Source organism: Balaenoptera acutorostrata, chromosome 14 (assembly GCF_949987535.1).
Source record: "Balaenoptera acutorostrata chromosome 14, mBalAcu1.1, whole genome shotgun sequence".
Lineage (NCBI taxonomy): Eukaryota > Metazoa > Chordata > Mammalia > Artiodactyla > Balaenopteridae > Balaenoptera > Balaenoptera acutorostrata.
In genome coordinates this window covers 11,799,759-11,823,075 of record NC_080077.1, presented here as the reverse complement: position 1 = coordinate 11,823,075, position 23,317 = coordinate 11,799,759, and positions in this window count along the sequence as shown.

Here is a 23,317-nt window from a genome sequence, read left to right as displayed (position 1 = left end):
AAGAGCCTTAAAGTGAATTGAAATTCAACCAGGAAGAAAGAGATGTAAGAGTTTTCCAGGCAGGGGAAGCAGCAGGTGCAAAAACAGAATCACAAAACCACATGGCTGTGAGGGAACGGCAAGCATGTACAGGGGCAGAGACTGGAGAGGTAAACCAGGGCCAGATCACAGAGGGACACTGTTAGCTTCCTAGGGCTGCTGTAACAAATTACCACCAGCTGGAAGCTTAAAACAACAGAAAGTTGTTGTCCTACACTGCTGGTGGCTGCCAACACCCTTGGCTCTCCTTGGCTCGGGACTGTGTAATTCCGATCTCCACCTCCGTCTTCACTTGGCTTTCTGCTCTCTGCTTGTCTCTGTCTTCTCCTTTTCTGTCTCCTATGAGGACAGCCCATCATCATATTTAAGGCCTGTCCTGATCCAGGATAATCTCATCTCAGATACTTACCTTTATTATATCTGCAAAGACCCTTATTCTAAATGAAGTCATATTCTGACATTCCAGGTGGACCTATCTTTTGGGGGCCACAATTTAATCCACTACAGCCTTGTAGGAAAAAAAATAACAGGTTTGGATCTGAGCCTGCTTTCAGGGACCACAGATTCAGATTCCAGGTGGTTAATGTCAGTGAGTTGGGGCCCTAGTTGCCTGCTGGGACCGACCTCATCTGAGAGGAGCAGCCGCTACTCAGCTCCTGAAGGAACGTGGGCCAGCATTATTATATCTTTTCAATTTTTGAAGAAAAGTCAGATTTCTAGAATTTTACATAAAATCTCCTTATTTTAAAATTTGGAAGCAAATTTAAATGAAAATAAAACCAAGGCTTATATTACAGTATGAGCCCAAGAAATGAATCTGTTGACTGGGAATGGCTCATGGACCCTTGGTTGAGAACTGTTGCTGTAGGGGATGATCAGCCCTGTAAAAATGTGAAACACAGGGTACAGGCCCCAGATTGCAGCATCGGAAGATGATCTTGGTGTCAGGGTGGAGGATGGATCTGAGGGAGTGAGTCTAGAAGCCAGAAGGCAAAGTAGCTGGTCATTGCGTTAGGCTGGGAGAGAGCACATTCAGTTAATTCAAGGAGTGGCAGCCCTAATGCATCACCGAGCCCCTGTGAACACTTACTGAATGATACAGAAATTAACAGGCATTTAAAAAAACTAGGACATATGAAATAATAAAACCTAAGGAGACAAAAATTTTTCCTTGTAGAATTAAACTATCAAAGAATTCCTTTTTCTCTTTTTAAAATACTGGATCTATCAACGACCATTCTGCTTTCGTTTTCAAATGAAAAATGTAACCATATGCACAACTAATTAAATTAATATAGCTTATTATGACAAAAATAATTTTCTTTTAACTTTGTGGACAGCACCACATTTTATATTAAGCTGCTAATACTCATAACCGTATGATTTCAAAATCAGCCAAGCTTGAAAAATTATTGTCTGTGACATTCCCTATGATCAAAGCAACCCCAATTATAATATTATATTAACCAAGCTAAAAAATAGTATTACAATTTCTAACCTTTCTGAATGGTAATTAGTCATCTAACTATGTATCCACATTTATTTGATATATTTGCATAGTTAATTAATTATGATTTATTTAAAAGTATTCCATTTGTAAAACTTTGCTCTCCTTACCCTGCAAATCAAATTGCCGAGGGATAAATTTAATTTTAAAATATCTTTAAAAAATCGTGTTGGGGCTTCCCTGGTGGTGCAGTGGTTGGGAGTCTGCCTGCCAATGCAGGGGACACGGGTTCGAGCCCTGGTCTGGGAGGATCCCACATGCCGCGGAGCGGCTGGGCCCGTGAGCCACAATTACTGAGCCTGCGCGTCTGGAGCCTGTGCTCCGCAACAGGAGAGGCCGCGATAGTGAGAGGCCTGCGCACCGCAATGAAGAGTGGCCCCCGCTTGCCACAACTGGAGAGAGCCCTTGCACAGAAACGAAGACCCAACACAGCCATAAATAAATAAAAATTAAAACAAAAAACAAAAAATCGTGTTAAGATAGGTTTAAGATATAGAAGAAGAAAGTGCTGAAAACATGTGGTTCTTTCTCTTCTGAAAAATTAAACTTTTAAGAAGAGATGGGGGCTAAGTTTGAGGAACCTAATAACAAATGCAAATGAGACACTTGAGGAGCCCTGAAGTCTCCTTCAGAAGAACAATTGACTAAATAAGGAACTGGAAAAGATAATACCCCTAAACTGTGCTGGGTGTACACTCAGAGAAAAAGCTTTCAAACTTGTAGGATCTATTAGCCTGTAGCGCATCAGTGCATCAGTTAAAGTCACACGATCTAGAAGGCAGTCCCCATTGAATCACTGAGAGTGTAAGTATCAAGCTCAAGCTCAAATTATTGCAGGACGTAGATTAAAAGGTTAAAAACTGTTTAAAATGAGTACCAGAAATTAAACTGGATATATATCTACATGAACTCAAGTGTCCAGGTGAAAAATTCAATTATTCAGATGTTTACAAATATCAAAATATCTGGATGAAGAAAACTTCCAGATTTCACCTGGGTTTTCTGGACTGTGTGAACATATCTGTACAAGTTTAATTTCTGAGACTTCTGATCAAGGCTGTGGTGTTCATAGATGCAGGGAACTCCACTACTACTTAAAATACACAGAAACTGCCACCTAAACTATTTTTAAATATTAAGAAACCAAGTTTATGAGAAAACTCCAGGTAGCAAAATGAAGAGGGCACAGTATGCAGAGAAGTAGTGGTGAGAGGTGGGTTCCAGTGTGGAAACTCACCTCAGGACTTACAGGTCAGGAAAGATGCCCCACGCATACCCAAGAGGTGATACAGTCTCCCTACCCAATGGAAGAAGCTGTGACATCACTGTCTTGTCTGTCAATAAGAACTGAAAGATCTTTGCTTATAATCTTGGAAGACAGGAGTTCATACCTTACTGTGGGAGGAGACAATTGCCTTGCGAGTTGGAACCCTGAATTTGTGCTAAAAGGCAATAAAACATAGAGCCATGAATTAATGTAAAAATGGTTCATAACCAGCAAAACTTTTAAGGTCTTGGCAGAGACACTGGAAAATGTCCCATGGAAGGTAGCACTCAACTACTGGGTTTCCTTTAAGATTGAGAGATAACCTTACATAGGGAAATTTTTAGTACATTTAAGGTTCGGTACACAGCAAGATGGTCCATAGACAGTAAATTAGATAATTATCATCTAAATTATTAGGAATAAAAGAGCAATGACTACATAAAAAGGAATTATTCCAACTTATTTTTAAAAGTAATTGAACTACATTTGAGGTATAAACTGTAAGGACTAAAAGAACTAAAGTGTACTTTTATTGGTAATATTACTGTAAGACTGTTGTGTGTATTGAAGGATAAAGAAAATGAATATTTATTTTTGTGTCATTGAGAACCAAGGTTTTCAATGTGGGGAAAAATGATACAGATGTGAGCTTAATGAGGCTAAATGGAAACTCTATAATTATGGATTTGAACTAGAAATATCAGTATAAAATCATGATATATTTATCTAAAAGATTATTTTCTAGTTACGCTAATAAAAAAGGCCAGTGGTGGGGACGGGGAGGGGACCAAATGGCAAGGGGCAATGAACATCTCTTGGCTCAGGTTGTGGTTTCTAAATACCATTTGCCAATAAAAGAAACCACAAATCCATGGAAAAGTGGCTGAGTTCTGGAGCAGGAAATTTACAAGAGCCTGGACTACCTTGTCATGCCAGAAAACAAGGGAACTATCAAAGACTCCAAGTAACATGTCAAGGAGACTTCAGAGCCAAACTGAGAAAGTTCCCACAGGCCAGAGATGGAACAATTTGAGGACCAAGAAAGACAGCACATATCAAATATATTTAAAGGCATGAGTTCATAAAGATATTAAAAGGAAGCACCTCCTTTGTCACCTTTCAAAGCTGTTGGGACCCCAGCTCATTCGAAACCTGTTAAAAGGAAAGAGTCAACCGTTTTTACATTTTTATCCTTTCTGTTTGAACTGTCCCTAGGGTAACCAAATAATTGATGAAGAAAAATTCTCTTTCTAGGAAGGCTGATTTCAAGCTTATGACTGCAAAAGGAATAATAAAATTTTAGAATTATCATTTGGAAATGCAACTTGAGTGGACTTAGGCAATTTTTATCACTAGTCGATAACATCAAAAAAAGAAATTCAACCAGGCATTAAGAATCTTTCATGGTCCATAACATTATAAAGTATTTTTGCCAAGCAAAATATTGAATATGATCAGGTTCCTAGATCTAACCACCAATTTTCAGGGAATAGCAGGTATAGAAGAGTATAAAATACTCTAGTATTTAAAATAATACCTGGAGGCATTTAGCAAATTCCAGATTAAGAGGTGCTCTATGGGACAACCTATTCAGTTTCTTCAGACAACAACATGAAAGTTAGAGGAAATCTATATATCAAAATAGATTTAAGACACATTAGCCAGTTGCAGTGCATGGACCTTAATAAACAACTGAAAATAAAACTATAAAAAATTATGAGACTGTAAAGAAAATTGAACACTGAGTGGATCTGGTGATATCAAATATATATATATATTTAATCTTTAGGTATGGCAATGTTACGGTGATTACATTTTAAAAAGAGTCTTTATCATTTAGAGATATATATTAAAATACGTGTGGATGCAAAGATATAATGTCTGAGATTCGTTTAAAAATAATCAAGGGGTAGGAGAAAGTGGATGGGGGGTAACAAATGGATAAAGACTGGCCAAGAGTTTATTATTTTTGAATCTAGGACAAGTACATGGGGGTTCATAATATTACCCTCTCTAATATTTAACAAAATAAAGAGTTCTAGAAAAAGAAATAATAGAAAAATGTGAAAGAGACTTTAAAATAAATGTTTAAAATAGAGAGTTAAGAGAGGAAGATGATCATTGAATAATAGCATGAAATAATGAAAGATAATAAAACAAAATAGTAAAGACAAAACTGAAGCAATGAACCCAGCAACACAGATTGTTTGGAAGCATCAGAGTATACTATGAATAACTCTCCAAAATTTTGAAAAAAATAGATAAAACACATGACTTTCAAGAAAAATATACATTAGTGCAATGTACTCAAGGAGATATAGAAGACCTGAGTAGAAAAGTAATTATTAAAGAAATTAATTAATAGTCAAAATCCTACCCTGTCCTTTCCCAAAGCAGTGACAGGACAAAGGCCCCGGGAAATTTTAGAAGAAAGTTTTATGGAACCTTTACAAGAGATGTCTCTCTTATAAAAACAATTCTATGCTAGTATAATCTTGATAGCCAAACTAGATAAAGTACAAGAAAAGAAAATTATAGGCAAATTTTGTTTTGAAACTTGATGTAAAATTCCTAAGTAAGATATTAGCAAATTGACTATAAGTGTATAGAGAAAAAATTGTAGGACAAACTACTGTTTATTTAAGGAATTCAAGAATGTTTTTTAAAAAAATTAGACATCTCTAAATATTATTCACTGTATTAACAAATTCAGATCAAAATCAATAGAACTGTCTCAACGGTTGGAGAAAAATTATTCTATAAAAGTCAATATTCATTTATGATGAAAGCTCTTATTAAACTATGAATATGAGATAGAGTTCTTAAACTAAACAAGGGCATCTAACAAAAAGTTATAATGAACCTCAGACTTAATGATAAAACTTAAAAGCGTTTTCCATTAATATACTTTATAAAACAAAGATGCTCGTTATAGTTATCCAACCTTGTTCTCGAAGACCTAACCAGAAGATAATACAAGAAATAGAACTACAATTTATAGAATTATAAAGAAAAAGGCAGACTGCAAATGATTATCTACATATATGGTCCAAGAGATTCAGAAATTATAGCGACTAAAAGATTTTAGGAAAGTTGGTATATAAAAGATTAACATACACAATAGATTTTCTATTTCTAAAATACAGTCAATAAGAAAATCCTAGTCACAATGACAATAAAATTTATGAGGTAGCCAGGAACAAATTTAGCAAAAGATATGTTATATTGTTATGGAAAACATTACAAAACTTTGTAATGTAAACATTGAAATCAGCTTAAAGTAATAAACAATGTATCATTTTCATGAATGAGAAGACTCACAATAATGAAGATGCCATTTCCCCACCAAATCAATTTTTAAATTCAATGCAATTACATTAAAATCTCATAACTAAGTTTTTGGAATTTGAGAAAGAGATTCAAAAATTAAAATGGAAAAATAAAAAATTGAAAAATAAGATAGTTCTAAAAGCAAAATTAAACAAAGGTAATAGGCACAAAGAAAGGACAATTATTCTGTCAAGTACCAAGATAATATAAAGCTTAGTTAAAAATATGATACAATATAAAACAATATAAAATGATGTGGTTTTGGAATAAGAACAAATTACTGAATGGTACAGAATATAATGTCTAGTAGAGGATTTATCTTATGTGGAAACTTATATGAGAGGTGCCGTTACAACTCAGTGGGCAAAAGATGGACTGTTTAATACGTGATAAGGAGATAAATGGCTTTCAATATGGAAAAAATAGAATTAGTTCCCTTTCTCACTCTATCTATACAAATGAATTCTGTGTGGATTAAATGCGTAAAGATGAAAACCAAAAATTTGAAACTATTAGAAGAAAATACAGGAGATAGATTTATCACCTGGGAATAAAAAAGGATGTCTTAAACAAGGTACAAAAAAGAAGATTTATAAATTTGACCACATCAAAATTAAAGCTTTAATTTATACAATAACAAACATAATATGTAGTTAAAGGAGTGTGAAAACTGAGAAAAAAATTTAACATATATTAATGCTATATAATTAATATCTTTAATATAAAGATAGAAGGAAATTCTAGAAATCCATAAGAAAGAGACAGAAAACTCTCTAGAAAACTAAACACACGAATCTGGACAGCAATGAGAAGAGGAAATCAAATTGGTCAACATACCTATAAAAGGAAATTTAACTTTATTAATAATTTGAGAAATACAAACTGAAGAAACAAAGAACCCTTTCTGACACATTCGATTGGCAAAAATTAAAATGTCAGAGTATATTGAGTTGGCAAGGATTAAGGAAAAGGAACTCCCCCAACCATTTAACTGTTAAAACCACTCTGGAAAGGCTTTGAGTAGTACATAGCTGTCTGGAATATTTGTACACCCTACCACCTAGCAACTCTGCTAGGTACCTGCCTTAAAGAAGCTTCACACATGTATCCAAGGAGATATGTACAAGAAGTTTGTTGCATTTTTTTTAAAGAAATAAATTTTAAACCACCTCATGTCTACAACTAGGAGAATGTATAAAAGGCACTTGATTCTGAACTTTGTTTGCTATTATGATTCTTAGTATTACCTTTATCACTCAATCAAATTTGTCTCTTGCCCTGTATTTTGTCATGGATTTGGGGTACAAAATTATGTGACCTCCCCATCCTCAGTGATTTTCCGTGATTGCATTTCTCTATGTTCTTATGGATCCTTAACTAGGAAAAAAATTGACCAGAAATTAAAAATAACAAAGTCTTGGTTTTGGAGGATGGCCCTCAGTAGCAAACAAAGACTCAAGAGAAAGAAGAAATGTATGGGGTGGATGGAGGAGGATGTGACTGGAGAAACATTTGGGATGGAGAATGATTGGGAGCTCAGTGGGAGCTGGGGAATATGGAGGGGTGTGTGAACCGATTTGAAAACCAGAGGCAGTATCCTTCCGGTACTAAGTTCTAGGTCAAATTTTTAAATTTTCTGTTTGAAGTTAAAAAAAAAAAAGATTGAGAAAATAGTTTATAAAAAACCATATTATCTTCATTAAAAATATTTTTTTAAAACATATATAGCCTTTTAAATACAGTCCTGTTGTTGACTTTGAGGCACAGATGCTGTGAGACTGCTTTCTTCTTTTATGATTATATGTTAATTACATATTCTGATTACATTACATAGTGATTACATTCCCTTGCTTCAGTCTTTCCAAAGGCAGCGTTTTAGACAATCTTGAAATAGTCTTTCATAAATTATCTCTTAATAAAAGAAAAGAAGCATAACCAATTATAATTAAGTGTTCAAGAGGTAACCATTTTTTTTTCTTTGCAAAAATAAGTTCTGGGAAATTTGTGCAGCCTTGTGTTCTGAGAGGCTAAAAAACCCCATAGCAACTGAAAAATGACATTGTTAAATAAATGAGGTGCAAAATTTGATTTACCTTAATATTGTTATAGTCTGGTGGGGAAAATCCACAATATTCTTCATCCTGTCACTTGCAAATTAAAAAAGTATCCATTGTTTACTTAGCCCCTAAAATGCTGTGGCTGTCAGTGCGACTGTAGATGCTGTGATTGACCTAAGCTCTTCCATGTTAGGGAACATGTGAATACTGCACACATACACACACATGCTAACATATTTATGTCTACTCCTTGAGGACAGGCGTGATTTGTATGTGTGTGCGCCATGCAATGAATTTTAGTTACAATGAGTTACAATTTAGGGCGGCTGGTGATACTCTTCCACTCACCTGTCTTGAATAATTTATAAACTTTCACTTACATGCAAATTTAGGACTCTCTATCATGCAGATCATTTAGGAGAAAATTTTTAACTTTTGGTAATTGCTCTACTAAATCATTATTTAAGTTTATGTCATCACATTCGTTCGGTTTTGGGTCACTTAGGAAGGTAGAATAGAAGTGCCATTCAGGTTCAGTGTTAGTTTAAGCAAAATTAATTATCTGTCTAGTGGTTTATCTGGATTGTGTTGGACCTGCTAATTAAATTTCTGCAGTCTAGAGTTAGCCAAGTAAATGATGTAGGGATAACTTTGGAAATTAACAACATAGTACTTCTGAATGTTCTAGTAGAAACTACAGTAGAGTTGGTTTGTGTTGTTAGTCTTAACTTTTCACTTCTGGCTTTTTGCTTTTGTCTCTATAGTCACAGGAATGAATTATTTGGTTATTCTGTGTTGTCAGCCACAGTGCTTTTGTGGTGGGATTGAGCAGGTTAGGCATACAGGAAACTGGAATCAACAGACTGGGTTCTGTGAAACCTGGCTCTGCTCTTACCAGCTGGCTAATGTTGGCTAAAGTCCTGACCTTCCTGAGCCTCAGTTTCCACAGCCATATAATGGGGATGATTATCATACTCATACTCACAGGGTGATGGTAAGGATACATTAAGATGGTGTACATCAACTCCTGGGCACAGTGCAGCATAAACACATAAAACATATTGGTTATTATTACTCAAAGTCCCTGCCACGCAACAGGATTCTACCCATTTCTTTCATGAGATAGCCAGAAGGCTTGTGATTCGTTTCTTCCTTGTTGCCTATGACAATGGTCCTTAAACCTGGCTGCAAATTCGAATCACTTTTGAAGCTTTAAAACAATATTAATGTCAGATCTATTTCAAAATCAACTGGATAAGAATTTTGGCACAGTGTCATTATTTCTTAAACTATCTTGAAGTGATTCTGATTAGCAGTCAGGGTTGAAAGCTCCTGGCAAATGAAGTCTTTCTTTAAAGAAGAAGAAGTCTTTCTTTAAAGAAAATTCTGCTCTTGGCTGTGTGGAGATGCAGGGGTGGGCATAGAGGGATGTATCTCTTTCATTTCACCAAGAAGCACCTAAGAATATAGCCCATAACCTTGTTTTCATTGTTTCACCTGCCATTCTCTTTTCTAGCTCTTGCAGGTAGGTTTCTACCCTTGCCAGGGCACACATTACTGATGGCTTTCTCATTGCAGGGTCTACTTACCTATGTCGTTGACTACTCTCTCCTTCCTTTCTTCCTCCTCCTTGACTTTAGTGTCAGCCTCATATGTTCCCATTCTATTTCTCCCAATTGTTCCTTCTAATTTCCTTCATGAACTCTTCTTTGTCTATCCTGATCAACATCACATCAAATGTTGGTTATCTCAAAGGTTTTATTCTTGGCCCTTTTTTCTTCTCAAGCTTCATGTTCTCCATCAGCAATCTCAACCAGACCCATAGTTTCACCCTAATGATGATGAATCCCAAACTATTTCTAGTCTAGAACTTCATCTTGAGCTCTAGACCTTGAATTACCAAGTTTGTAGTTGTTTTTGTTTGCACATCTAGAATAGTTCCTGGCACATAGGAGGGGCTTACTTATTTTTAAAATTAAACTAATCCACCAATGAATGAATGGCCTACAAGGCTAGTACCAGACTAAGCAGTTTGAATTTCATCCTGGATGCAATGAGAAATCACTGGAAGTTTTTATTTTAATTAAAAAAAATTGGGCTTCCCTGGTGGCGCAGTGGTTGAGAATCTGCCTGCTAATGCAGGGGACACGGGTTCGAGCCCTGGTCTGGGAAGATCCCACATGCCACGGAGCAGCTGGGCCCGTGAGCCACAATTGCTGAGCCTGCGCGTCTGGAGCCTGTGCCCCGCGACGGGAGGGGCCGCGATAGAGAAAGGCCCGCGCACCGCGATGAAGAGCGGTCCCCGCACCGCGATGAAGAGTGGCCCCCGCTTGCCGCAACTGGAGAAAGCCCTCGCACGAACCGAAGACCCAACACAGCCAAAAATAAAATAAATAAATAAATAAAATCAAGTAAAACTTTAAAAAAAAAAAAATTGTTTTACTCTTATTTATTTATGTATTTAACGTCTTTATTGGAGTATAATTGCTTTACTTTGTTGTGTTAGTTGCTGCTGTATAACAAAGTGAATCAGCTATATGTATACATATATCCCCATATCTCCTCCCTCTTGAGTCTCCTTCCCACCCTCCCTATCCCCCCCCCCCCCAGGTGGTCACAAAGCACAAAGCTGATCTCCCTGTGCTATGGGGCTACTTCCCACTAGCTGTCTATTTTAATTTGGTCGGGTATATATGTCAATGCCAATCTCTCACTTCGTCCCAGCTTACCCTTCCCCCCTCCCTGTGCCCTCAAGTTCATTCTCTATGTCTGTGTCTTTACTACTGTCCTGCCCATAGGTTCTTCAGAACCTTTTTTTTTTTTTTTTAGATTACATATATATGTGCTAGCATATGGTATTTATTTTTCTCTTTCTGACTTACTTCACTCTGTATGACAGACTCTAGGTCCATCCACCTCACTACAAATAACTCAATTTCAGTTCTTTTTATGGCTGAGTAATATTTCATTGTATATATGTGCCACATCTTCTTTATCCATTCATTTATCGATGGGTACTTAGGTTGTTTCCATGTCCTGCCTATTGTAAATAGTGCTGCAATGAACATTGTGGTTCATGACTCTTTTTGAATTATGGTTTTCTCAGGGTATATGCCCAGTAGTGGGATTGCTGGGTCGTATGGTAGTTCTATTTTTACTTTTTTAAGGAACCTCCATACTGTTCTCCATAGTGGCTGTGTCAATTTACATTCCCACCAACAGTGCAAGAGGGTTCCCTTTTCTCCACACCCTCTACAGCATTTATTGTTTGTAGATTTTTTGTTGATGACCATTCTGACCCGTGTGAGGTGATAGCTTATTGTAGTTTTGATTTGCATTTCTCTAATAATTAGTGATGTTGATCATCCTTTCATGTGTTTGTTGGCAATCTGTATATCTTTTTTGGAGAAATGTCTATTTAGGTCTTCTGCCCATTTTTGGATTGGGTTGCTTGTTTTTTTGATATTGAGCTGCATGAGCTGCTTGTATATTTTGGAGAGTAATCCTTTGTCAGTTGCTTAGTCTGCAAATATTTTCTCCCATTCTGAGAGTTGTCTTTTCGTCTTGTTTGTGGTTTCCTTTGATGTGCAAAAGCTTTGAAGTTTCATTAGGTCCCATTTGTTTATTTGTGTTTTTATTTCCATTTCTCTAGGAGCTGGGTCAAAAAGGATCTTGCTGTGATTTATGTCAGAGAGTGTTCTTCCTATGCTTTCCTCTAAGAGCTTTATAGTGTCTGGCCTTACATTTAGGTCTTTAATCCATTTTGAGTTTATTTTTGAGTATGGTGTTAGGGAGTGTTCTAATTTCATTCTTTTACATGTGGCTGTCCAGTTTTCCCAGCACCACTTATTGAAGAGGTTGTCTTTTCTCCATTGTATATTCTTGTCTCTTTTACCAAAGATAAGGTGACCATATGTGCATGGGTTTATCTCTGGGCTTTCTATCCTGTTCCATTGATCTATATTTCTGTTTTTGTGCCAGTACCATACTGTCCTGAGCACTGTAGCTTTGTAGTATAGTCTGAAATCAGGGAGCCTGATTCCTCCAGCTCCATTTTTATTTCTGAAGATTGCTTTGTCTATTTGGGGTCTTTTGTGTTTCTATACAAATTATGAAATTTTTTGTTCTAGTTGTGTGAAAAATGCCATTGGTAGTTTGATAAGGATTGCATTGAATCTGTAGATTGCTTTGGGTAGTATAGTCTTTTTCACAATGTTGATTCTTCCAATCCAAGAACATGGTATATCTCCATTGGTTTGTATCATCTTTAATTTCTTTCATCAGTGTCTTATAGTTTTCTGCATACAGGTCTTTTGTCTCCATAGGTAGGTTTATTCCTAGGTATATTTTTCTTTTTGTTGCAATGGTAAATGGGAGTGTTTCCTTAATTTCTCTTTCAGATTTTTCATCATTAGTGTATAGGAATGCAAGAGATTTCTGTGTACAAATTTTGTATCTTGCTACTTTCTCAAGTTCATTGATTAGCTCTAGTAGTTTTCTGGTAACATCTTTAGGATTCTCTATGTATAGTATCAGGTCATCTGCAAACAGTGACAGTTTTACTTCTTCTTTTCTGATTTGGATTCCTCTTGTTTCTTTTACATCTCTGATTGCTGTGGCTAAAACTTCCAAAACTATGTTGAACAACAGTGATGAGAGTGGGCAACCTTGACTTGTTCCTGATCTTAGTGGAAACGGTTTCAGTTTTTCACCATTGAGAATGATGTTGGCTGTGGGTTTGTCATATATGTCCTTTATTATGTTGAGGTAAGTTTCCTCTATGCCTACTTTTCTGGAGAGTTTTTATTATAAATGGGTGTTGAATTTTGTCAAAAGATTTTTCTGCATCTATTGAGATGATCATATGGTTTATCTCCTTCAATTTGTTAATATGGTGTATCACATTGATTGATTTGCATATATTGAAAAATCCTTGCATTCCTGTTATAAACCCCAATTGACCATGGTGTATGATCCTTTTAATGTGCTGCTGGATTCTGTTTGCTAGTATTTTGTTGAGGATTTTTGCATCTATGTTCATCAGTGATATTGGCCTGTAGTTTTCTTTTTTTGTGTCATTTTGGTCTGGTTTTGGTATCAGGGTGATGGTGGCCTCGTAGAATGAGTTGGGGAGTGTTCTTCCCTCTGCTATATTTTGGAAGAGTTTGAGAAGGATAAGTGTTAGCTCTTCTCTAAATGTTTGATAGAATTCGCCTGTGAAGCCATCTGGTCCTGGGCTTTTGTGTGTTGGAAGATTTTTAGTCACAGTTTCAATTTCAGTGCTTGTGATTGGTCTGTTTATATTTTCTATTTCTTCCTGGTTCAGTCTCAGAAGGTTGTGCTTTTCTAAGAATTTGTCCATTTTTTCCAGGTTGTCAATTTTATTGGCATATAGTTGCTTGTAGTAATCTCTCATGATCCTTTGTATTTCTGCAGAGTCAGTTGTTACTTCTTTTTCATTTCTAAGTCTGTTGATTTGAGTCTTCTCCCTTTTTTTCTGATGAGTCTGGCTAATAGTTTATCAATTTTGTTTATCTTCTCAAAGAACCAGCTTTTAGTTTTATGGATCTTTGCTATTGTTTCCTTCATTTCTTTTTCATTTATTTCTGATCTGATCTTTATGATTTCTTTCCTTCCGTTAACTTTGGGGGTATTCTGTTCTCCTTTCTCTAATTGCTTTAGGTGTAAGGTTAGGTTGTCTATTTGAGATTTTTCTTGTTTCTTGAGGTAGGATTGTATTGCTATAAACTTCCCTCTTAGGACTGTTTTTGTTGCATCCCATAGGTTTTAGGCCGTCGTGTTTTCCTTGTCATTTGTTTCTAGGTATTTTTTGATTTCCCCTTTGATTTCTTCAGTGATCTCTTGGCTATTTAGTAGCGTATTGTTTAACCTCCATGTGTTTGTATTCTTTACAGTTTTTTTCCTGTAATTGATATCTAGTCTCATAGTGTTGTGGTTGGAAAAGATACTTGATATGATTTCAATTTTATTAAATTTACCAAGGCTGGATTTCTGACCCAGGAAATGATCTATCCTAGAGAATGTTCCATGAGCACTTGAGAAGAAAATGTATTCTGTTGTTTTTGGATGGAATGTCCTATAAATTTCAATTAAGTCCATCTTCTTTAATGTATCATTTAAAGCTTGTATTTCCTTATTTATTTTCATTTTGGTTGATGTGTCCATTGGTGAAAGTGGGGTATTAAAGTCCCCTACTATGATTGTGTTACTGTCGATTTCCCCTTTTATGGCTGTTAGCATTTGCCTTATGTATTGAGGTGCTCCTAAGTTGGGTGCATAAATATTTACAGTTGTTATATCTTCTTGGATTGATTCCTGCTCATTATGTAGTGTCTTTCTTTGTCTCTTATAATAGTCTTTATTTTAAAGTCTATTTTGTCTGATATGAGAATTGCTACTCCAGCTTTCTTTTGATTTCCATTTGCATGGAATATCTTTCTCCATTCCCTAACTTTCAGTCTGTATATGTCCTTAGGTCTGAAGCGGGTCTCTTGTAGACAGCATATATACAGGTCTTGTTTTTGTATCCCTTCAGCCAGTCTATGTCTTTTGGTTGGAGTATTTAATCCATTTACATTTAAGGTAATTATTGATATGTATGTTCTTATTACCATTTTCTTAATTGTTTTGGGTTTGTTATTGTAGGTGTTTTCCTTCTCTTGTGTTTCCTGCCTAGAGAAGTTCCTTTAGCACTTGTTGTAAAGCTGGTTTGGTGGTGCTGAATTCTCTTAGCTTTTGCTTGTCTGTAAAGTTTTTAATTTCTCCATCAAATCTGAATGAGATCCTTGCTGGGTAGAGTAATCTTGGTTGTAGGTTTTTCCCTTTCATCACTTTAAATATTTCCTGCCACTCCCTTCTGGCTTGCAGAGTTTCTGCTGAAAGATCAGCTGTTAACCTTATGGGGATTCCCTTGTATTTTATTTGTTGTTTTTCCCTTGCTGCTTTTAATATTTTTTCTTTGTATTTAATTTTTGATAGCTTGATTAATATGTGTCTTGGCGTGTTTCTCCTTGGATTTATCTTCTATGGGGCTCTCTCCACTTCCTGGACCTGATTAACTATTTCCTTTCTCATATTGGGGAAGTTCTCAACTATAATCTCTTCAAATATTTTCTCAGTCCCTTTCTTTTTCTCTTCTTCTTCTGGGAACCCTATAATTCGAATGTTAGTACATTTACTATGTTGTACCAACATGTACAATATTGGTAAAATTCGAATGTTGTCCCGGAGGTCTCTGAGACTGTCCTCAATTCCTTTCCATTCTTTTTTCTTTATTCTGCTCTGCAGTAGTTATTCCCACTATTTTATCTTCCAGGTCACTTATCCATTCTTCTGCCTCAGTTATTCTGCTATTGATTCCTTCTAGAGAATTTTTAATTTCATTTATTGTGTTGTTCATCATTGTTTGCTTGCTCTTTAGTTCTTCTAGGTCCTTGTTAAACGTTTCTTGTACTTTCTCCATTCTATTTCCAAGATTTTGGATATCTTTACTATCATTATTCTGAATTCTTTTTCAGGTAGACTGCCTATTTCCTCTTCATTTGTTTGGTCTGGTAGGTTTTTACCTTGCTTCTTCATCTGCTGTATATTTCTCTGTCTTCTCATTTTTCTTAACTTACTGTGTTTGGGGTCTCCTTTTCGCAAGCTGCAGGTTTGTAGTTCCCGTTGTTTTTGGTGTCTGCCCCCAGTGGCTAAGGTTGGTTCAGTAGGTTGTGTAGGCTTCCTGGTGGAGCGGACTTGTGCCTGTGTTCTGGTGGATGAGTCTGGATCTTGTCTTTCTGGTGGGCAGGACCACGTCTGGTGGTGTGTTTTGGGGTGTCTGTGAACTTAGTATGATTTTAGGCAGCCTCTCTGCTAACGGATGGGGTTGTGTTCCTTGCTAGTTTGGCATGTGGTGTCCAGCACTGGAGCTTGCTGGTCATTGAGTGGAGCTGGGTCTTAGTGTTGAGACGGAGATCTCTGGGAGAGCTCTCATTGAGTGATATTACATGGGGCCATTAGATCTCTGGTGGTCCAATGTCCTAAGCTTGGCTCTCCCACCTCAGAGGCATAGGCTTGACACCCAGCCAGAGCACCAAGATGCTGTCAGCCACACGGCCAAGTACGTGGGGAGTGCCTTGCCTTTTGGGAAGTCTGAGGTCTTCTGCCAGCGTTCAGTAGGTGTTCTGTAGGAGTTGTTCCACATGTAGATGTATTTTTGATGTATTTGTGGGGAGGAAGGTGATCTCCACGTCTTACTCCTCTGCCATCTTGAAGGTCCTCTCACTGGAAAATTTTAAAGCAGCAAACTGAAATGATGAGAAGTGCATTTTGGGAAACATTAACTCTAGCAGTATTTTAGGGGATAGGTAACAGAGGAGACATTATAAAAAGATGAGATAAGAAGATGGCAAAACTAATATTTATTGAGTTCATACTATGTGCTATGTACTTTACATGTATTGTTTTATTCAATGCACATACTAGCCTTGAAACAGGTTTTATTCTCCTATTCACTTCTCTAATAGGAAAACTTAGGATTAGAGAGAGATTTAATACTTTGCATGAAAGTAAGTTATGTTGGAGCACAAATCTGAGGAAGAAATTGTGTAGTTGGGAACTAAGGTTTTGTTGATGGACATGGAAAGGAGAAAACTGATTCAAAAGCTAAGTGAACAGAACTTGGTGTCATTAAGAAAGGGCTGATGGAAGAGGGGAAGATGGCGGATCATTAGTTTTAGGTTGCCACCTTGAGCATATCCATTTGTCTTGGTAGACTCATGGTCCAAAAGTGTCCATCCCATTAAATTACCTGCTCCTAGACAGATCTCATCATTTCACATAAATCTGCATTGATGTTTTTGGATTTACTATTCCACACTTTCACTTTGATATTACCAATTCTTTCTTCTATTTATTCAAATAATATAAATCATTCCCACACTTCAGGACCTGTATCTCAAGTTTTGTCTATTCCATGAAACCTAAAAAAAATTAATTTTAGCCAAAACAGAATCTCTATTCCTTAGAGTATATTGTCTACTTCCAAAAATTTAGGCAGGTGACCAGAGACGGTAGAACATAATGTTTAAGTGCATGAATTTTGGAGCCAGAAAGACCATTGGTTCAAATTAATTGCTGATGCCTTTGGCAAATTATTTAAATGCTTTGGGCTGAGACTTCTCAGCTATAAAATGGGTATTTCAATGACATAAGTATAAAGTACAGTGAACATTAAATAAAGTAATGCATGTATAATGCTTGACACCTTGACTGACACATAGTAAGCACTTACTAAATGTTGGCTAAAACTACCTTTATCATTAAATGCTTATATTTACCCCAGTGTTCTCAGTGTCCTATTTTACACTTGCAGGCTTTGGTTTCCCAGGAACAATGTAATTATCTCAAGGGCAGGAAAAGTGTTCAACACATCTAGCAAATTACTAAATAATAAATGCTGAATGAATGGATGATTGCACAACTTCTTTTGCTTTTCTTTCAGTGGATAGCATAATATCAGACTTGTGCTAGACACTTAATAAACACTACTTGAGTATTTTAAAATTATGCAGACATCGAGAATGGACTTGAGGATGCGGGGCGGGGGAGGGGGAAGTGAGAGAAACATCAACATATATACACTACCAAATGAAAAATAGATGGCTAGTGGGAAGCAGCAGCATAGCACAGGGAGATCAGCTTGGTGCTTTGCAACAACCTAGAGGGGTGGGATAGGGAGGGTGGGAGGGAGGCTCAAGAGGGAGGGGATATGGAGATATATGTATTCATATGGCTGATTCACTTTGCTGTACAACAGAAACTATCACAGCATTGTGAAGCAATTATACTCCAATAAAGATGTATAAGAAGAAAAAAAAAACAGTGATCAGTATGATCTCATGCTTGATTAACCTAATTAAATAGAACTCCAAGTACACTGTAACCAGAGGAATTTTCTCTAAGTTTCATAGCAGCAGAACATTGTGCTGATGTCTTTTGTTGGTATCAATTGTATCTGTGTGATATCTTCATCTAGAATTCACATTTCCTTCATATGTATGTCATTGCTAGGACTACAAGGATGGAGCCTGTTAATTTAAGAAGAGGATGCCGCAGAATTCATTCCTCCTTCCTTCCTTCCTTCCTTCCTCCCTTCCTTCTTTCCTTCCTCCCCTCCCTCTCTCCCTCCCTTCCATCACTCTTTCCCTCTCTCCCTCTTTTTTTCCTTTCTTCACTGCACAAATGGATGTCACATGCCTACTGTGTTCAAGGTAATGTGCCTGTATTGAAAATCCAAAGAGGAACATGAAGATTCAAAGAGGAAGAAGACACAGTCATCATCTCAAGGAACTTATAATTTAGGGGGAGATAGGCCCCCTAAATTAGTAAATAGACAATTACAGAGCAATAAGACAGAAGAAAACACTGTGTTATGGGGCAAACGTGAGAATAACAAACTTAAGATTCATTACACCATTTTCTGTCATCTTGAAGGTATCCAAGATGTAATTGTTTGAGCAAACTAAGTGAATGTGAAAACACATCATTGTGACCTTCAGTCTAGAAGACATAGGGTAAAATTAGGCTGGAGCATTTTTTCTCTTCTGGCATTATACATCTGATTTCACTGATATATAGTACACAATTACTTGAAACAAGTACCATAGAAGTCCATAAAACCAAGTGACCTTTCAAGACATAACAAAGGTAAAAGGTTACTGTCATCACTCTCTGTGAATCACTTCATTATCAATATTTTAGACTTTGAAGTAAAATAATGACATAAGATAATTAAGCCATTCTTTGGTATTTAATACCAATATTTCAGAAATAGGACTCCAAAGTATTTCCAGATATCATTCTTCCCTTCATAACTACATTGATAGAAATAGTTCTCTTCACAGGAGGATTAATTGTGGTGACATTTGTCACTCAGACATTAACTAAAAACATGGCACAAATGGATAAGTATAGAGGTAGCAAGGCAAAAATGACAAAATGTATAACAACATTTTATTTGCATGCTGCAGTTCATTGTTTATCATATTTATTTCTTATTTAATGTTTTAATTTGTGCCATTAAGTAAATGTCCCCATACATTCATAAATATATTTCATAATGTTATTGCTAGGGAATACCCACAATGTATCCGACTTGTTAAAAATGAACAGCTATATATGACTTGTGCTGTCATCCATGTGACAAGCTACAAACTTGGTATCACTATGGTAGCCATTTATGGGAAATAGAATAATTACACCACTGCTGTAAATTATAGGAAGAGTTCTCATTGGAACCATAGACTGTTAATAAAGGTTGCATTCATTACAGATTTATCAGGATTGCATTTCTGCTTTGAGCTTGCATTTACATATCTGTAAATTCATTTGCATAAGAAATTGAAAGCAATTGATGAGACTATTGGAAAAAGAGCTTTTAAATCTCATGAAGTTGTTATCTGCATGGTAGAAGATAGACTGGTCCTAAATCTGCTCCAAGTGAAGTTCTTAGTAAGTTTCCATTGTATTCCTTCAGTGCAAAGGCTCTGGAACCAGATTGCCAGGATCTGAACGTTGACCTGTCTTTGGTTCACAGTATGATCTTTTCTTTCTTTCTTTCTTTATTTTTTTTGAGCAGAGAAAGATTTATTGCAGGGCCAAGCAAGAATTGGTGGCTCACACTCAAAAACCCCGAACTCCCGAGCAGTAATGCTATCCACCTTGTAGTTTTGTGCTGAGAATTAAATGAAAAAAAAAAATATATATATAAGGTCCTTCACAAGGGCTTGGCACACATTAGGTACTCAATAAATTTTAACTATTGCTACACATATATATTTTAATTTTTAAAAATTGAGATATAATTGACATATAATATTGGATTAGTTTTAGGTGTACAACCAAATGATTTTATATATGTATATATCGGGAAATGATTACCACAGTAATTTTTAGTTAACATTCATCATGAGACATAGTTACAAATTTTTTCTTTCTTGTGATAAGAACTTTTAAGATCTATCTTAGCAACTTTCAAATATGCAATACAGTATTGTTAACTATACTTACCATGCTGTACCCTACATCCTCAGGACTTGTCATATATCTGGGAGTTTGTACCTTTGACCGCCTTCACCCATTTTGTCTAACCCTGAACTCCTGCCTCTGGCAATCACTAATCTGTTTTCTGTATCTCTGAATTCAGTTTTCTTAAGATTCCACATATCAGTGAAGTCATACAAGGATTTGTCTTTCTCTGACTGACTTATTTCACATAGCATAATGTTTCAAGTTCCATCCATATTGTCACAAATGGCAGAATTTCCTTCTTTTTATGGCTGAATGTACATATATATATATATATGCATTTTCTTTGTCCATTTATCTGTCAGTGGCCTCTTAGGTTGTTTCCATGTCTTGGCTATTGTACATAATGCAGCATTTAACATGGGAGTGCAGATATCTCTTTGAGATAATGATTTTATTTCCTTCAGATAAATATCCAGAAGTAGAATTACTGGATCATATGGTAGTTCTATTTTTAATTTTTGGAGGAACCTCCATACTCTTTTTCATAGTGGCTGCACCAATTTACATTTCTACTAACGTGCAACATATCAACAGTTCAACAGTGCAATCTTTAATACTGATATAAGTACAACAATTAGATTTGTCCTCTTGGTTCTCATTCTGGTGGTCTTAATCACATTTTTAGGCTTAGTATGAAAATGTGTATGTCTAATAGAGTAATTTGATGGTATAGATGTAATAGCTCTTAATAGCTTTGTCACAATGCCTCAGATATTCCTTTTCAGATCTTAACAAAGTATTCACAATTACTGCACCCTAAGTGAAAACAACAAAGATCAGAAAACAAGGCTTTCTAAAAGATAGTTTCAAGGTTAGAGAAACAGTAAAAATAAGTTCCATGAACCATCAGTAAAAATAAAACAACAAAAATAGAAAAAAAAGTGGCTGGTATTGTATGTAACACCCAAGAACAATTTGGTTTTTACCTAGTTTTATTTTTTAAAATATTATAGTAATCATGGAGTCCTTCAAATTGTCATTCAAGGGTGGCAAAAAATTTCACATACACTCTACCACTTTGCTTTTCTATGGTCATGTAGACATGAGATGGTCTGGTGGAAACAATATTGTCGTAGAAGACAGAGTCCTGTATTCTTACATAATCTCTTCCTTCAAACAGCTGTGTGATAATCCACTTATCCACTCAGATACATCCGGTGTAAAATAAGGGTGCAAGACTAGATTATCTTTCACAGTCCCTTTGGTCTCTGATGTCTTGTAAGCTAAGAAATTTGTTAGAAAGTCCACGTAGATCTGTAGTTGCAGAAAGCCCGTATCTGGGGAAGCTTTCTTTTCTATTGTGTAATGGTGTGTTTGCACTAACTGATTTTTGTTCACATATTTGCAGCATTGCTTATTTCAGAGGGGTTGAGAAAATCTGTCATACTAAAAATATTCAAAATTACAGCCTATTTAAGACAATTAAATAATAGTTCTGTGTTTTGCCATTGTGTTTGCATTTAGGATAAAATAGCTACTTAATCTGTATAACAATTTGAAACTAATGATGGTTAAATCACCTAATACTCCTTGATATCAATGCAAATTAATCTGAAATTTAACTCCGTTTGTTGGCGCCCTAGCGTTTCCAGGCACTTGTATTAGATCTCCTCTAGGAAATGATTTAAAAACATTCTGACATCAAATCCTTCTTGACTTTGGGGACTGCATCTCAAAGTACAAAAATTTTTCATATTGGATCATAAATCTACTCCATAAGAATTTGATCTCCTTAGATTTCAGCTTTTGGTTTATGACTCTAAAAACAATTATACTAATAAAAAAGGTCTAAGCAGGGGATGAACAGAAGTAGCAAGTACATTAGAAGTCAAAACAGGATTTTTTTTTTGTAATCGGAGAAGGAGAGACACATCTTTGGCATTCACCATTATAAAACACAAGATTAATGCAGTTCTCAATAAGAAGGCTAAGTGCATAAAATAAAAGAACACAGCCATTATCCATCTCAATGGATATTCCTCCAACTTATGAATCCCAACAATACATGAAAAATACATGATGTTATTAGGTGGTGGAAGTTGGCAATATATTGTCCATAACTTATTTATATAAGGCTGTCCTGAGAGTCAGAGGGGAGCTGACAAACACTCCTTGAAAACAAATGAAACATGGGGCATCTTAACACTTCTTTTGTTATCTTCTGGACCAGTTCTGTTTTCCTCTAAGCTTCTGCTGATCTCACAAAACAGGGGTCATCTCCTTGTTTTGTCTAAACGTTGTACTCGGTTGTTTACCTCATTAGTGGATTTATTAAACTAATAAGTGCCAGTAAAATTAGGAACTGGTGGTTGTAGTCAATCACGGAGTCATCTCAAGGGATGGCCACCACCCCGGCTAACATACTGGAGCTTGGTTTGCATTTCCATGGGACAAGGGCTGCTTGGATGTCAGGGGTCTCTGGAGAGTGAGCTTCTCCGCAACATGTCATACGTCATGTAGGGAGGTCCACTGGTCTTGATATGAAATTTAATAGAAACAAGGTTCAGCCATAGGATAGGAACTCCTGAATCTGGATGTTCAGGGATCCTGGGCCCCTGACAGAGAGAAAGCACGTGGTGAGGCCATGGCCACTTGTGGGAGGTGGACTTATTCGAGCATTATGACAATTCATAGTGACAGCTACTGTTTTCTGTATCTACATACTGAAAATTGTGTCTCCATGACTACCTCGAAAGTTTGTCTAGAGACAAACCACTTCACCTTTTATTTCTCCAAAACAGAACATTTATTACTTTTAAAATAAAGATTTTAATCAAGGACTGACTTTAATTTTTATTTAAGAAATCAAAGCAAGGAGTGGGTGAGGCCAAAATAGTGTTTATAAAAATTGCTAAATGTTTCTCCAGAGAACCAAACTCAGAGCTGGCTCTCAGTGTTCATCCCTCTTTCTGTGGAGACTCAAAGTTTCCCATTAGGACATAAGAGTCTGTCATCGAACTTGAACCATGAAAGTGCACTCCCAATATATTTGGTAGGGATGGCACATGTCTTTTAAGGTCATCA